This window comes from Chiloscyllium punctatum, chromosome 2 (assembly GCF_047496795.1).
Source record: "Chiloscyllium punctatum isolate Juve2018m chromosome 2, sChiPun1.3, whole genome shotgun sequence".
NCBI classification, from domain to species: Eukaryota; Metazoa; Chordata; class Chondrichthyes; order Orectolobiformes; family Hemiscylliidae; genus Chiloscyllium; species Chiloscyllium punctatum.
In genome coordinates, this window is record NC_092740.1 from 108,546,514 (window position 1) to 108,564,165 (window position 17,652).

The window sequence follows — 17,652 nt, forward strand, 5'->3', positions numbered from 1 at the left end:
GAGACAAAGGTCACAGATAAATGAGAATACCACCAGCAACACCTGCAAGTATTCCTCCAATCCAGTTGTCATGTTGACTTCAAAACATATTGTTGTAACTTCAGTGTCACTGAGTCAAAAATCCTGGAACTCTTTCCCTTACGGTATTGTGGGCTATATCAAATGACACATGGACTACAGCGGTTCAAGTAGGCAGTTCAGCTCCACCTTCTCAGGAGAAAATTGATTAGCAATAAGTATCAGCCCAGGCAGTAGTGATTCATCTCACATGAATTAAGAGAAAAGGTCTGAAATTTGATAACATGTAATTTTCAGTTTGTATCCATTGCCGTTTACAGGAAATCTGACAAAGAGAAGGGCACAGTGCATAGACATGAATCACAAAAAGGTAGTATCCGAGTTGAGCATGTAATAGAAAAGGCAAATGGAACTTTGGTCTTATCCTTCTAAACTCCATCGAGTACAGATCCAGAGGGTCTTCAATCACTCCTCACGTGAGAAGCCATTCATTCCTGAGATCATTCTTGTAAAAGTCCTTTGGACCCCTTCCAAAGCCAGCATTTCTTTAAAAGTAGGGATGTCTTGTTCAAACTATTTTACTCAAAAGTTGTGTTGGATTTGAGGGCACAATTTTAGAACTCACTCAATCTAAGAAATAGATGAGGAGGAATTTATTCTGTCAAAGGGGATTGAATCTGTGGGAATCGATACAGTCGGGAACTGTTGAGATTGGGTTGTAAATTATGTTAAAGGCTGAGGTGGACAGATTCTTAATCTGTAAGGCAATCAAAGTTTATGAGGAAAAGGTAGAAAAGTGGATTTGAGGATTATTGGATCAGACACAATTTCATTAAATGGTGGAACATACACAATGAGATGATGGCCAACTTCAACACCTACATCTTATGGTCTCAGGCTGTGAAACAGGATGGCAGCAAGATATATTGCAATGGTGATGATATTATGCAATGTATAGAAATCAAATGAAAAAACTCAAAAAAGGCCACTTTCCATCGTAAATCAAAAAGGGCAATAAAAGTTCTTTTAAAAAATAAGCCTGCATGCTCCGTGTCCCAATAGGAGGAGCATTTGTTATAAGGTGGATGAAGTAACTGCAGACAGTTATTAATGAATATGGTGTAATTGGGATCACAGAGACCTGGCTCCAGGGTGACCAAGAATGGGAATTCAACATCCAGGATATTCAATTTTCAGGAAAGATAGGCAGAAAGGAAAGGGAGGTGAGGTAGTATTGCTAATTAAAGATGTTATTAACACAATTGTAAGGAAGGGCACTGGACAATGTGGAATTTCATTGGGTGCAGCTACGGGAAAACAAAAGGGGAAAACAAATGTTCGTGAGAGTTGAACAGACAACCAAATAGCAGTTGTGAGGTTGGGGATGGCACCAAACAGGAAATTAAAAATATGTGCAGTAAGGGTACTGCAGTTATTATGGGTAACTTCAATCTGTATTTTGATTGGACTAACCAAACTGGTAACAATGCAATGGTGGATGAGTTCTTGGAATGTGTGACAGATGGTTTCCTTGACCCATATGTCAAGGAACTAACTATAGAGCAACCCATCCTGGACAGGGTATTGTGTATTGAGAAAAGATTAATTAGCAACATTGTGGTGAGAGATTATTTGGGGAAGAGTGAAGATAATATGGTAAAAGACGTAATTAAGATAGAGTGTGATACAGTTAAATCTGAGACTAGGGTCCTGAACTTGAAGAAAGATAACTTTGATTGTATGAGGCATTCTTTGGTTGGGATAAGCTTGCCAAGGATACGTAAGGGATTGATAGCAGATATAAGAGTAAAACAGGAAAGGTGGCTTAACTATGCAAGGGATATCAGGAATAGGGTTAAAGCCAAAGAGGAGGCATATAAGTTGGCCAGAAAAAGCAAAAACCGAAGGATGAGGAGAAATTTAAATTCAGCAGAGGAAGACAGAGGGTTTAATTCAGAAGGGGAAAATAGAATACAAGAGTAAGCTTTTGGAAAACATAAAAACTGACTGCAAAAGCTTCTATAGGTAGGTGAAGAGAAAAAGATTGTGAAGGCAAATTTAGAATAAGAATCAGGCAAGTCAGGCAATTCCATAGTGGACAACAAAGACCAGTTGAACAAAAACATTGTTTTCCCTAAGGACAACACAAATAACATTTAGAGCTGAAAAATGTGTTGCTGGAAAAGCATAGCAGGTCAGGCAGCATCCAAGGAGCAGGAGAATCGACATTTCAGGCATAAGCCCTTCTTCAGGAATGAGGAGGGTGTGCCAAGCAGGCTAAGATAAAAGGTAGGGAGGAGGGACTTGGGGGAAGGGCATTGGGAATGCGATAGGTGGAAGGAGGTTAAGATGAGGGTGATAGGCCAGAGAGGGGTTGGGGGCAGAGAGGTCAGGAAAAAGATTGCAGGTCTAGAAGGCGGTGCTGAGTCCGAAGGTTGGGACTGAGATAAGGTGGGGGGGAGGGGAAATGAGGAAGCTGGAGAAATCTGCATTCATCCCTTGTGGTTGGAGGGTTCCCAGGCGGAAGATGATGCACTCTTCCTCCAGGTGTCGTGTTACGATGGTCTGGCGATGGAGGAGGCCAAGGACCTGCATGTCCTTGGTGGAGTTGGAGGGGAGTTAAAGTGTTCAGCCACGGGGCGGTTGGGTTGGTTGGTGCGGGCGTCCCAGAGGTGTTCTCTGAAACAAGTAGGCAGCCTGTCTTCCTAACGTATAGGAGGCCACATTAGGTGCAGCGGATGCAGTAAATGATGTGTGTGGAGGTGCAGATGAATTTGTGACGGATATGGAAGGATCCCTTGGGGCCTTGGAGGGAAGTGAGGGGGGAGGTGTGGGCGCACGTTTTGCATTTCTTGCAGTTGTATTCCCAACATCCCTCCCCCAAGTCCCTCCTCCCTACCTTTTATCTTAGCCTGCTTGGCACACCCTCCTCATTCCTGAAGAAGGGCTTATGCCTGAAACGTCAATTCTCCTGCTCCTTGGATGCTGCCTGACCTGCTGCGCTTTTCCAGCACCACATTTTTCAGCTCTGATCTCCAGCATCTGCAGTGCTCACTTTCTCTTACAAATGACATTTAGTCAGGAAATGGTGTTGGGGAAACTGATGGGATTAAACCCCACAAAGGCACAAGGCCCTGATACTCTGTATCCCTGAGTACTTAAAGACATGGCCCTAGAAATAGTGGATGCATTGGTGATCACTTTACAGGATTCTCCAGGCTCTGGAAGAATTCCAATGGATAGCAGAATAGCTAACATAACCTTATTTTGTAAAAAAAAAAGAGGGAGAGAGAAAACAGGGAATTATAGGTCAGTTAACGTGAGATCAGTATTGGGGAAATTGTTGGAGTCAATTATTAAGGATATAATAACTGAGCATTTAAAAACAGTGACAGAATCATTCCAAGTCAGCATGGATTGATTCCTCTAAAGGGAAATCATGCAAGACAAAACTTATGGAATTTTTGAGGATGTGACCAGTAGAGTGGACAACGATAAATCAGTAATTGTTGCGTATCTGGACATTCAAAATGCATTTGACAAGGTTTTAGTAAGCAAAGAGATTAGTAAGTAAAATTAAAGCTCATGGTATCAGCAATGTGTTGATGTGGATAGAGATTTGGTTGGCAGACAGGAAGCAGAGATTTGGAATAAACAGGACCTTTTGAACGATTCCTGATGAAGGGTCTATGCCTGAAACTGAGTACTGTGTGCTGAGTATTCTAGTCTGAGGAAGGGCATTCTTACTATTGAGAGAGTTCAGTGAAAGTCACCTGTCTAATTCCTGGAAGAATAGGACTAAAATATGAAAAAGATTGAATTGACTGGGCTTGTACTCATTGGAATTTAGAAGAACTGGTTGGGGGGGGCGGGGAAGGTGTGGGGGGGGGGGGGGTGGTGTGGATCTCATAGCAACATATAAATTCTTGATGTGACTGTGTGACTGGTCAAGAAGAATGCTCCCAATGTTGGGGACATCCAAAATTAGGGGTTACAGTTTAAGGGGTAAGCCATTCAGGGCTGAGATAAAGAAGAATTTCTTCACTCAGAGAGTTGTGAATCTATGGAATTCTCTCTCACAGAAAGCTGTTGGGGCCAGTTTGTTAGATATATTCAAGAGGGAGCTGAATGTGGCCCATGCAACTAAATGGATCATGGGGTATGAAGAGAAAGTGGGAGTAGGATACAGAAATTGCATGATCAGCCATGACCACGATCATATTGAATGGTGTTGCAAGCTTGAAGAGCAGTTAGGCCTTCTCATGCATCTTTTTTCAAATATATTTCTATGGCTTTAAAAAGTATAATTCGTCTTTTTTTATCAGAGATCTTCTAAGCCATTGGTCCTAAACTGTCTGGTCTGAGACAATAAATGTCGTGTGAGGCCGTCATTTATTTTTTAACATTGGAGCATTAAACACTAACATTGGAACGTTAGAAGTAGCATGATGCATGGAGTCAGGCTCCCACAAAACCAGAGTTTTCATTTAGCTTTCAGCAATTGGGCAGCACGGTGGCACAGTGGTTAGCACTGCTGCCTCACAGCGCCAGAGACCTGCATTCAATTCCCGCCTCAGGCAACTATCCGTATGGAGTTTGCACATTCTCCCTGCATCTTCGTGGGTTTCCTCTGGGTCCTCCGGTTTCCTCTCACAGTCCAAAGATATGTAGGTCAGGTGAATTGGCCATGCGAAATTGCCCATAGTGTTAGGTCAAGGGGTAGATGTAGGGGAATGGGTCTGGGTGGGTTGCTGTTTGGAGGGTTGGTGTGGACTTATTGGGCAGAAAGGCCTGTTTCCACACTGTAAGTATACTAATCTAATTGTTGGGGTTTTGATGTTGGCAGTGAAGCAGTTTCTCTCTCTCTCTCAGCGAAAACTTTTAATTCTCTTTCTGCTGCCAGAATCATGTGTGATTTTACTGACTTTGCCTTTGCCAAAGGCATATTTATGGGTTGTTAATGTATTGGAACAGTTTTAGATGAGATTCCCTACAGTGTGGAAACAGGCCAACAAGTCCACACCGACCCTCCAACGAGTAACTCACCCAGACCCAGACCCAGACCTCTGACTAATGCACCTAACACTATGGTTAATTTAACATCTCACCTGACCTGCACATCTTTGGACTGTGGGAGGAAACCGGAGCACCCAGAGAAAACCCACACAGACATGCGGTGAACATGCAGATTTCATAGAGACAATTACCTGAGGGTGGAATCAAACCTGGGACCCTGCTGCTGTGAAGCAGCAGTGCTAACCACTGAGCCACTGAGCCGCCCTGCTATTTGATAGTTTAGTTTTCCAATAAATCATAGAATCTAGTTGAGGTTATATCCATTCTTCTTTATTTTGTGTGTATATTAAATGAGGTAAGAATAAATTGTGGTTTGCTTAAAACCAAGTGGTGTGATCAACCGATTTACTTCTGGAACACAGCATCTCACATTTGCCTTTAAGTAAAATAAAAGTTAAGGTCCAAGCTATCTCCTAGATACATGAGCACAGAGTTTGGTCTGGTCCATAACACAACTTCCCTGTTCAAAAGTGGCATTAATCCTTCCAATACCTAATGATGACTTCTCATTCAGGGAGGCAATGGCTTTGTAATTTTATCACGAGACTATCAATTCATAAACTTACCTAATGTCCTGAGGACCAAGGTTTGAAACCTGCCAAAGTAGACGGTAGAATTTGAGTTCAATTTTTTAAAAAAATCTGGTATTAAGAATCTACTGATGACTATGAAGCCATTGTTAATTGCTGGGGAGAAAAAAAGTCTGGTTCACTAAAGTCCTTTAGGGAAGGATTCTTACCTGGTCTGGCCAACATGTGGCTCCAGACCCACAGCAACATGGTTAACTCTTAATTGCCCATGACCAATTAGGGATGGGCAATAAATCCTGACCTAGCCAGTGACACCTAATTCCTGTGAATACATGAAATAAAATGTTTTTAAGTTTTTGTGTTCAGTCCATGGGATTTGCAGCATATCATTTGCATGTTGTTCTTTAGTTTATTTAGATATTGTACTCACGTGCTCCTTTTGCACTTATATGAGTGGCAAATTTGCTGAGTAATGTTCAGTCTGAGCAGTACCAAATGTATATTTTTAATAAAATGACATAGAACAGAGTGGGGGGCATACAAGCAGCATGGAAGCCGTGTGATCACGCTTACCACTTCCAGAAAACTATGCAAGATCTCCACATTAAATCAGCCTTTTGGTGGATGCATGCCAACTTGCAGGATTCATTTGGGTTGTGAGCACAACATCATCTTTGGTTCATCCACAAACTGAAATGTAAAGCATTTAAATCATCCCCAAGAATATCTTGAGGCTTGTATTACTTTTTATGCACTTTGCCCCCACCTGATATAGAAGAGATATGACAAGTCCAAAGACATTTTATCAATGACCAAGGGTATACAGTTCATTATCAATTGCATGCATATTCCCAGAGACCCAAGCCCTGATGTAGAAATGAAGAACAGAAATTATTACAATCTAGTCAATATACCTTTTATTATAATATTAAACTCATAAATAATCTGGGTGTCATGTTCCAGTATACTATGAGCTTTCACTTATTACAATTTAACAACTTACACAAACAAGCTATTGAAATGGCCGCTGAAAATTATGCAATTTTTGGCAATTGTGCTGCAGACACTGCACATTACATATACATACCAAATACATTTGAAGCCACCCAGACAATTCTCACATCTGTTTGCCTGAAGATGGGTTGGAATTTACAAACTGGTTAAGGCTTTGTTCCCTCTAAATTGCAGAGGACATTGAAACTCAATTGCTGACAGACGGAAGTGAATGATATTATCAATCAGCTGCTTCCTGGAGAAGGGCTGATGCCCGAAACGTTGATTCTCCTGTTCCTTGGATGCTGACCTGCTGCACTTTTCCAGCAACACATTTTTAGCAGACATTATCAATCATCCTATTTATCACGATGACAACCTCAAACACTTCAGGTGATAAACCACAACACAAGAGGTTGGAATCTGCATGAATACAAATACTTTATTTCACAAGGACTTCAAACTTGCACAAAATTACATGTTGAGAAAGTCATTTTGTTGTCTATTACTAAATCAGCTTGAGGCCATTGTCAGACATTTCCAGCAGAAAGACATTGAACAACACTTTGGTAGTGAGAATGTCAGACCATGTATTAGTTGCAAGTTGCCAAACAGTAAAAATAATTAACAATGAGCAGCAGATCTCAACAAAAAAAAGGATTTACTCAACTTGTTCCAATTTCAGTTTCATCTGAGATTCAACCTCCTGGAAATTTCAGTACAAGAAATTTCACAACCTGCCAAGAACCTTTTGCTTTACAGGAATCTCACTTCAACTATGAAGCATGAGGGAAATTAGAAAGTCTGTAGAATAACTGTAGTAATTATATTTTAAAACAGTATATTACCTTTGTTTAATCTTATCTTTGTGCCTGTGAGATTGTGTGGGGGGGATGCTGTTTAATTCAGGGTACAGGTACACAATCCTTTATCCAAAATTCTGAAATCTTTGAAATCCAATGTTTCTCTCTTGAAGTTTTTTTCTGCATAAAAAGGTTGTTTGGCATACGAACAGGTGACCCAACTCTACACCCACTCGACCCACGTCACTCAGATGTGATGTGGCAGTGTGGCCCAGAACTGGCTGGTGTCAATGGGTGGCACGATGGCACAGTGGTTAGCACTGCTGCCTCACAGCGTCAGAGACCCGGGTTCAATTCCCGCCTCAGGCGACTGACTGTGTGGAGTTTGCACATTCTCCCCGTGTCTGCGTGGTTTTCCTCCGGGTGCTCCGGTTTCCTCCCACAGTCCAAAGATGTGCAGGTCAGGTGAATTGGCCATGCTAAATTGCCCGTAGTGTTAGGTAAGGGGTAGATGTAGGGGTATGGGTGGGTTGCGCTTCGGCGGGTCGGTGTGGACTTGTTGGGCCGAAGGGCCTGTTTCCACACTGTAAGTAATCTAATCTAATTGTGTCTCAGCACTTATACTAGCCACACATGGGTCTGCTGTTCGGTAAGTTTCTTTTTTTTACTGAAATAAAATTGTCATTTATTCTGAAATCCAAAAAATTCCAAAATCCGAAAACAACTGGCCCCAAGGATTTAGGATAAAGGGTTGTATATGATAATAAATCACACTCTTTATCTTTAAACTCACTATAGCTTGTTGCTGGTATCATTTAATTAAGATACGCATACTGAAGTACAAAAAGACATACCTCTTTCCTCACAAAACATGTTGATCTTGCAGAGGAAGTGAACATTAAAATTCTGTCCATGACACTGAAAAATTGCTAAGTCTCTTCTACAAAAGGTCCCATCCATGGAGATACCAAATTGGAAAGATGGGTATTATTTGATTCTAGATATTCTCTTTGGCCATAGTAGATGGCAACAGTTGACATAGCATGCAAAGCATGATTAATGAAGTGAAGGAATAGAGATCTGAGACCTAGAATTGTAAAGTTTTAAATGTGGAGAAATAACTAAATTGGGCAAGCAAAACTGTAACCTTGAATAACAGTTTACTATATTGTTGAGGGTTCAGTACTTTATCTACTAATGAAGAATAAAAGAAAGTTAGTGCAATCACCAAATAGGCTTAATGGTTATAAATATTGTATTTTTGTAAGCTAAGTTCATGTTTTATATATTGCTCTGCCATTTTCAGAAATCCTCACAAGAAACTTTATACTCACACAAGATATTGAGCTCAAATAATTCTATAAATAAATTATTTTGCCTAACTGGACTGCCATAGTTCTAACTCATATAACATTAAAATATCTAACAAACAGATAATATGTAAGACAGAAGGGCAGCAAAACTTTTTTTGGTAATCTGGTATCTGGCATGTATCTAGACCAATTTCATCCAAAAATGTCTCTAAAAGAAATGACTGAGTTTGGATTAAAGGTTACAAATCTCACATAAGAACGCTGAGAGGCTGCTAGGCCCAAAATATCTAGAGTTTTCTGTTTCTGGGTAGAATTTCTCCATTTTCCAACATCTCACATTCATTTACCACATTGGCTGGATAGTCAGTTCCCGAGAATAAATGTTTACTTTAGAGGTCAGATTACCCAAGTTGTCCTAAAAGTTGGAAACTTCTAAGATTTTTGGCAATTAGAGATGGAAAGGTTGTGAAAATGGTGCAGGAATACAGTTCATTTCACTTCAAATGTTACTGACAGGGGAGGAGAGATAAACTAACACTCTCTAATTTCCATTCCTGATTATCTGCAATCAATCCAGGTTTAGATAGGGCGCTGTGTATATCCTTTTGCTCTTGGAGCATGTGGTCAATTGAAATAACAGCAGCAAGCTTTTGATTTTATTTTTAAATTTAGGGATTATTTATTCATGCACTCATCCTAAATGTCTAAACACTACCTTACTCCTTGATGGCAACTGTTGACATATATGTGTGATGAATGAAGTGAAGGAATAGACATCTGAGACATAGAACTGTAACGTTTTGAGTTAAAGTGAATTGCAACATAAACCAAAGGAATAGCTTATAATTCATATGTTTGGTTACATTGTAGACAGTTGTTCAGACACCTTTCTCTAGTTTTACATTACAGGTTAGCTTCATTCAAATGGCTAGAGTCAGATATCAGGACTATTGCAGGAATCCCTAAAGGTGGTGACTTTTCAGAAGATTACAAATTTTGTTCCTTCTGACTACTTTACCAAGAGATCACAGTTCTATACAGGTGAACCTATGAGAGAAAAAGAATCAAGATTTTTGTTGACAGCCTCAAGAAAACGATAGCGTTGCCTTTTAACTATATACCCTTGAGTAACATTTGCTGTTCTCTGCCCACTGCCTTTTTCTTCCTGCATCAGATAACAAAACTTATCATCTCCAGCTAGTTGCAGTCACACAACTGACTTATTGTCACAACTTGAAGCAATGCAATGAAAATAATGGACAGGTTCAATAATTTACTCTGGATGAATTGGTTTCTGTACACCTCTCATTGTTAAGATTCTCACTCTCAAACATAAAGTCAGAATTTCATTTTGGGTAAATCCGCAATGGCAAATGTCAATTGTTCAGATGATATTTGCCTTGGCATGTCTGTTCAACAAGGTGGCACCCTCACAGGGCAAGAAAATTACAAACTTCCTGGATGTTTCAGGTAGCCTGGATTGAATTTGCAACTGCCACTTTCCCTTGATGATCTTCTAGGCACCTGATTCATGGCACTTTAAAACTTAAAAAGACAGCTCCAGAATTTTTCATACAAAGACAATCGTCTTTACATTGATGATTCGGATATGCCTTCACTGGGTGTAACAGCAAGTAATATCAAGAAATAGCTAAAACTACTGGATAATACAAAGGCTCTGGTGACCACATTCCACTTTACTACTGAAGATCTGTTCTCCCAACCAACAGTGTACTGAACCAAGCTATTCCAATATAGCTGCAATAATTGCTCCGATCCAAAATTTTAAAATAAAGTAAATGACTTAATGTTTCCCGTTCACAAAATAGCAGGACTGTTCTAATCTGATTATCTCGTAAATGCATCAGTTTATTGTCTATCATCAGCAAAGTGATGGAAGGTTTAATTGATAGTGAGATCAAAAGCAAATTACTCATGAGTTGTGAACTGAAGTTCAGTTTGGTAAAACCACTTGGCTCCAGATCTCATCACACCTTAGTCCAAACATAGAAAAATGAGTTGATCCAAGAGGTGAGGAGGGAGTGACATCGAAACATCATTTGACTGAATGTGGCATCGAGGAAGTCTACTAAAACTGAATTTGATGAGAATGAAGGAGGTAAGTCTCAACTGGTTAGGTTCATAGCTTGCAGAAAGTATAATGTTCTTAGTTGTTGGAGGCCAGTCAGCTCAGTAACAGGACATCAGTGTGTGAGTCCCTCAGGTTGGTATCCTATGCCCAATCATCTTCAGTTCATTCTTCGATCACCTTCCCTCCATCATAAGAACTATGAAAGTTCAGTGGTGAAACCAAGTTAGGAGTTCAGAAGAAAACTCTCCTATTGTGAGGTTGTGGAATTTGGTACTACAGTGAACAGTTGGGACAGTATTCCTTCCGATTTGACTGTGTTTAATGTTGTTGGATTGCTCACATGTATGGTTTCAGTGTCAGTGACTAAGACAGCTGCCTGCATGAAAGATCCAACTCTGCCATAAAATAACTTTAAGTTCAAAATAGAAACTGTACTGTTTTTAATTCCCATATAACATGCAATTTTCTTTTTTCACTTATTAAAACGTAATATTTCAGAAATATCTACAATGGACTTCATTTGCAAAATATATCACCAATCTACAACTTTCTTGGTGTTCTCCTGAAATTAGTTGCAGTTCTCTTCAAATCTTCCTTCCAATCAAAAGTCTTCCTTCCAATCAATTTAGAAATTATGTTTGTGATTTCAAAGTCTGAACTGTAAACCCAAGTTGTGGACAACAGTGGGCCCAGCACTGATCCCCCATTTCTTCTGCTCCACAATTATGAATAGCTACCATTTAACATCTCTCTCTTAAGCAGCCAGTAGTTAATCCAGTTGCATTTCCTTTGGCTGTGCATCCTCTGGTCTTATATTTAACACTATTGTGTGGTCCCTTATTGCGAACCTATAGAGGAACCAAATGTTCACTGTGCTTCAGCTGAGTCACAATAACAAATTCAATATGATTATTAGCAGTCTTTTATGTGAACTATCAATGTTAAAAAAGAAGCCCAACCTCCACTCCATAAAGAATAATTGGCTCACCGGAGTGACTACAAACTGATCTCATTAAGGGATCAAAGTGATTGCTCTAAGTAACATAAATATGTTACAGTTTATATCATCATCACAATTCCAGGTAGAGATTATTGCCCTGCAGCCACACCTGGCTTTCTGGTATTCTCAAGAAAATATAAATTGGATCCCCAATACTCTGATAATCAATTATTTAGCTGAAATAAACAAGGGACTGAAAAAATATAAACAGCAATAAGTAAATAAATAAATTAACTCAGTGGTTCCCAGTTTATTATCCTCCCCATTAGTGTGAGAGGGTGTATTTTATCCAACATCCGCAGAACCAAAAATAAAAGCAATTGCCAAATGCTGACATGAAACACAGCTCACAGCTACAAAGCCACAGGCAATGTCAGTAACATTGACAAAAGAAGGGCAGTCCAGAACCTATCATAAATAATGAAGAGATAGTTGTAACAACAAGGCAGTAATTTAATCAAGAGTTTGATATAATATATATAAACAGATCAAAAGTTGCTGCAGTAGTGAATAATGCAATCTGAGCCCATCAATCAGATTATATAAGATTTGTAAAATAAGAAAAGGCCAGTAAGCCATCCACTTGAATTTTAATATGGAGTGTGCACTATTTCCTTCTTATGATCTCTACTCAGTTATTTCTGCATCATTCTCCCCCTGGTTTTGCAAAGTAATCATGGGACTTGTTACAAGCACAATGGAAACAAAACATCTAGAACAGGTAAATATATTCATGAATATGTACGACTCTTATAAAACTGGCATCCTGATCCTGCCCTGCCCAGTGAAGGACAAGATTGTGAACATGTTGCAGAAGGGGAAGTGGAAACAGCTTCTTAATATCTACTCTGTCAAGCCCCCTCAGAATCGAGTATATTTCAATAAGATCATCTCTCATTCTTCTAAACTCTACTCAATAAAGGTCTAACCTGCTAGCAGTTCTTGACAGCCTGCTGCTTCATCCCAGGAGTACGGCTCATGAATTTCTTTAACAAATCAAATTCTGCTTTCATTCACTAAATGCAACTTCGTTCCCAGTCTAATCTCCATGAGTTTTAAGTTGTTTTCCCCAGAAACAGCATGGATCAGGATACTTGATTAACTAGTTATACAGCAGCATTGTAAACTCATGTGTCTCATTATGGAAATGACTGTTGTGCACCTGAAGGTAGACGAAAAACAAAGTTCATGAAATACTCAGCAAGCCTGGCAGCATCTGTGGAGAGAGAAACAGAGTTGAAGTTTCAAGTTCAGTATGACTCTTCTTCGGAACTGCAAGGCTTGGGCTACAAATTTTGAGAGGAACCTTACATAATTTTTGGCTGGATATGAGTTGTGACAAGGTTTTTGGAAGGATTTTTGCTGTGGGGCTTAATGTCTTTCTGTGCCACATCTTACCGAACCACATTAATTGCTTATCCTGTCCCTGTGATTTTTATCACATCTGTTTTTAGCCCCACCTTACCATATGCCGTTCCTAGAAAAAACTCACCAGCAATCTTCTCAAAGATTGACATCCTCTGTGTCTGCACCATCTTTAAAAAGCTGCTGAATACCTGGATGTGCACTGGCATTCTGATGGTGCCTGGTCAGTCAAGGATAGATTGTGAACATGTTGCAGAAGGGGAAGTGGAAATATCTTCTTTACATCTACTCTGTCAAGCCCCCTCAGAATTTAGTATGTTTCAATAAGATCATCCCTCCTTTGTCTAAACTCTACTCAATAAATATCTAACTTGTTGGCAGTTTTAAACAGTTTTTGATAACTGTTTCATCTCAGTAATAAGTATCATGAATTTCTTTTTGAAATACCTCCAATACCAATATATGGTTTTTAAATTTGGTCACCAAAACTATCCAGGTAGGCGTCACCTGGACAGTTGTAATAAGCCTTCCTTAATTTTAAAGTCCATTCCCAAGCATTACATACCAAAGTTCCATTTGCTTTTTTAATTACTTGCACCTACATACAAATATGTTGTATTTTATGCACAAAAACACCACAATTCATCTATCCTGCACTATTGGAGTGCCCCTATATTTAAATAATAGTCTGACTCTGAATTATTCCCACTAAAATAACTGTGGGGAGGCTGATATCTTGGCACCAAGTCACCCTTTATTTACATGTGCACCATACATGGACTATGACCAGTCAGCTCAAAGCCAGTCCCGAGGCTGAGGCTACCTTCTGAATCTCCTGTTTATATCTGTCAATCAATACTCACTGATTTAAACATAGTACATAGAATATTGCTCAGGTCAACAATCCCAATGAAGGATCTCATAGTCATGAGATCCACCTGGTTATGGTTCCAATCACATCATCTACCAAAGCATGAGACTTCACAATATGTTGAACTTTACATGTCATGCTTTAATCCACTCATCAACCTATCTATACCTTTTTGCATTTCCCTACGTCCTCATCATAAGATGCCCTCCTAACCATTTTTGTATCATCAGCAAATTTAGATTCATTACACTCTGCCCTTTCCTCCAAGTCATTAATGTATATAGTAAATAAGTGAGGCCCTAGGACTGATTCTTGTGGCAATCTTCACAATCTGAAAAATACCCATTAATCCTGACTCTGTCTTCTGTTTACCAACCAATCATCAACCCATGCTAACATATTACCCCCAATACCATGAAGTATTATCTTGTGCAATAATCTTTTATGTAGCATTTTAATAAGTAGCTTTTGGAATTTAGAATACGTTATATCTACTCAATGATCTTTATAAACTCCACTTGTTGTATCCTCAAAGAACTTGAGAAAATTTGTCAAACACAACCATGTTTTGCACAAAACCATGTTTTCTAAATTACGTACTATTTCTTCCTTAATAATGGACTCTAGGATTTTCCCAACAACAGGTGTTAGGCTACTGCAAACCCAACGACTCCCACAGCTACCTGGATAACATATCCTCCCATCCTGCCTCCTGTAAAAACGCCATCCCTCATTCCCACTTCTTCAGCCTCCACTGCATCTGCTCCCAGGATGACCACTTCCACCTTAGAAAATCCCAGATGGCCTCCTACTTCAAAGGTCGCAATTTCCCCTCTCACGTGGTCGATGATGCCCTCCAGCAAACCTCTTCCACTTCCTGCACCTCCACCCTTGAACCCCACTCCTCTCAATGCAATAAGGACAGAACCACCCTGGTCCTCATTTTCCACCCCGTCAACCTTTGTACACATCACATTATCCTCCACCACTTCTGTCACTTATAAATAGACCCCACCGCCAGGGATATATTTCCCCCCTCACCCCTATTAGCTTTCCGTAGAGACCATTCCTTCTGCAACTCTCTTGTCAGATCCATTCCCCCCACCAGCCCACACCACGCTCCTGGCACCTACCCCTGCCACCGCAGGAAATGCAAAACCTGCACTCACACCTCCCTTCTCACCTCCATCCAAGGCCCCAAAGGATCCTTCCACATCTGACAGAAATTGACCTGAACATCCACCAATGTCATCAACTATATCCTTTGCGCCCAATGTGGTCTCTACCTTGGGGAGACAGGGCGGCAACTTGCAGATCATTTGGAGAACATCCCCAGGACACCTGCACCAACCAACCCAACCACCCTGTGGCTGAACTCTTCAACACCTCCTCCCACTCCACCAAGAACATGCAGGTCCTGGGCCTCCTCCATCAACAAACCCCCGGCACATAAGCCTCATTCCTGATGAAGGGCTTATGCCCGAAACGTCGATTCTCCTGCTCCTCCGATGTTAACTGAACGGATGTGCTTTTCCAGTACCATAGTCTCAACTCTGTCAAGTCACCTTTCATCCTTCTTCACTCCAATGAGAAAAGCCCTAGCTCCCTCAACCTTTCTTCATAAGACATGCTCTCCAGTCCAGGCAGCATTCTGGTAAATCTCTCAAGAGCAACCAGAACTGAACACAATATTCTAAGTGTGGTCTAACCTGGGCTTTATAGTGCCACATATTAATCTCATTGGTCTTAAACTCAATCCCCCTGCTAACAAAAGCCAATGCCTCTGAACAACCCTATCAACTTGGATGGCAACTTAGAGGGATCTATGGACGTGGACCCCAAGATCTCTCTGTTCCTCCCCACTGTTAAGAATCCTGCCTTTAACACTACAATCTGCATTCATATTCAAACTTCCAAAATTAATTTCTTCATACTTTTCCAGGTTGGGCTCCATCTGCCACTTCTCAGCCCAGTTGTGGGCGGCATGGTGGCACAGTGGTTAGCACTGCTGCCTCACAGCACCAGAGACCCGGGTTCAATTCCCGCCTCAGGCGACTGACAGTGTGGAGTTTGCACATTCTCCCCGTGTCTGTGTGGGTTACCTCCGGGTGCTCCGGTTTCCTCCCACAGTCCAAAGATGTGCAGGTCAGGTGAATTGGCCATGCTAAATTTCCTATAGTGTTAGGTAAGGGTAAATGTAGGGGTATGGGTGGGTTGCGCTTTGGCAGGTCGGTGTGGACTTGTTGGGCTGAAGGGCCTGTTTCCACACTGTATTCTAATACAGTTCTGCATCCTGTCAATGTCCACTACAACCTGCAACAGCCATCTACGCAATCCACCACACCACCAACCTCGTGTCATTGATAACCTTATTAATTAACTGACCTCTTCCTCATTCAAGTCATTTATAAAAATCACAAAGACCAGAGGTCCCAGAACAGATTCCTGCAGAACACCACTGGTCACCAAGCTCCACACTGAATACTTTCCATCAGCTACTACATGCTGTCTTCTATGTCCCAGCCAATTCTGTATCTCAACAGCCCAATTTCTCTATATCCCATGCCTCCTTACTTTCTGAATTAGCCTACCATGGGGAACCTTATCAAATGCCTTGGTAAAATCCATGTATTCCATATCCAATGCTCTACCTTCATCAATATGTTTTGTCACATCCTCAAAGTATTCAATAAGGCTTGCGAGACATGACATGCCCCTCACAAAGTCATGCTGACTACCTATGCTATTCCAAATAATCATAAGTCCTGTCTCTCAGAATCCTCTCCAATAACCAATCCACCAACAACATAAGATTGACTGGTCTGTACTTCCCAGGGTTGTTCCTATTCCCTTTCTGAGCAAGGGAATAAGATTTGCCCCCGTCCAACATCTGGTACTACTGCAGTGGAGAGTGAGGACACAAAGATCATTGCTAAAGGCACAGCAATCTCTTCCTTCACTTCCTATATTAACCTAGAGTATATGCCGTCTGCCCTAGGGGACTTATCTATCCTCATGTTTTTCAAAATTCCCAGCATATCCTCATCCTTAACATCAACCTGTTTGAGCGTATCAGCCTGTTTCATACTGTCCTCACAAGCAACAAGGTCCCTCTCATTAGTAAATACTGAAGCAAAGTATTCATTTAGGACCTCCCCTACCTCCTCTGACTCCAGGCACAAGTTCTCTCCACTATCCCTGATAAGCCCTACCCTCACTCTGGTCATCCTCGTGTTCCTCACAAACATGTAAAACACTCTATGGTTTTCCATAATCCTACTTGCCAAAGCTTTTTCATGCCCCCTTCTAGTTCTTCTAAGTCCATTCTTCTGTTCCTTCCTGGCTACCTTGTAACCCTCTACGGCCCAGGCTGATCCTTCCTTCCTCAAGCTTAAGTAAGCTTCCATGTTCCTCTTGACTAATGTTCCATATCTCTTCTCATCCAAGGTTCTTTCACCCTACCATCTCTTCCTTGTCTCAGTGGGACAGACCTATCCAGCACTCGCAGCAAGTGCTCCCTACACAACCTCCACATTTCTGTTGTGCATTTTCCTGAGAATTTCTGTTCCCAATTTATGCTCCACACTTCCT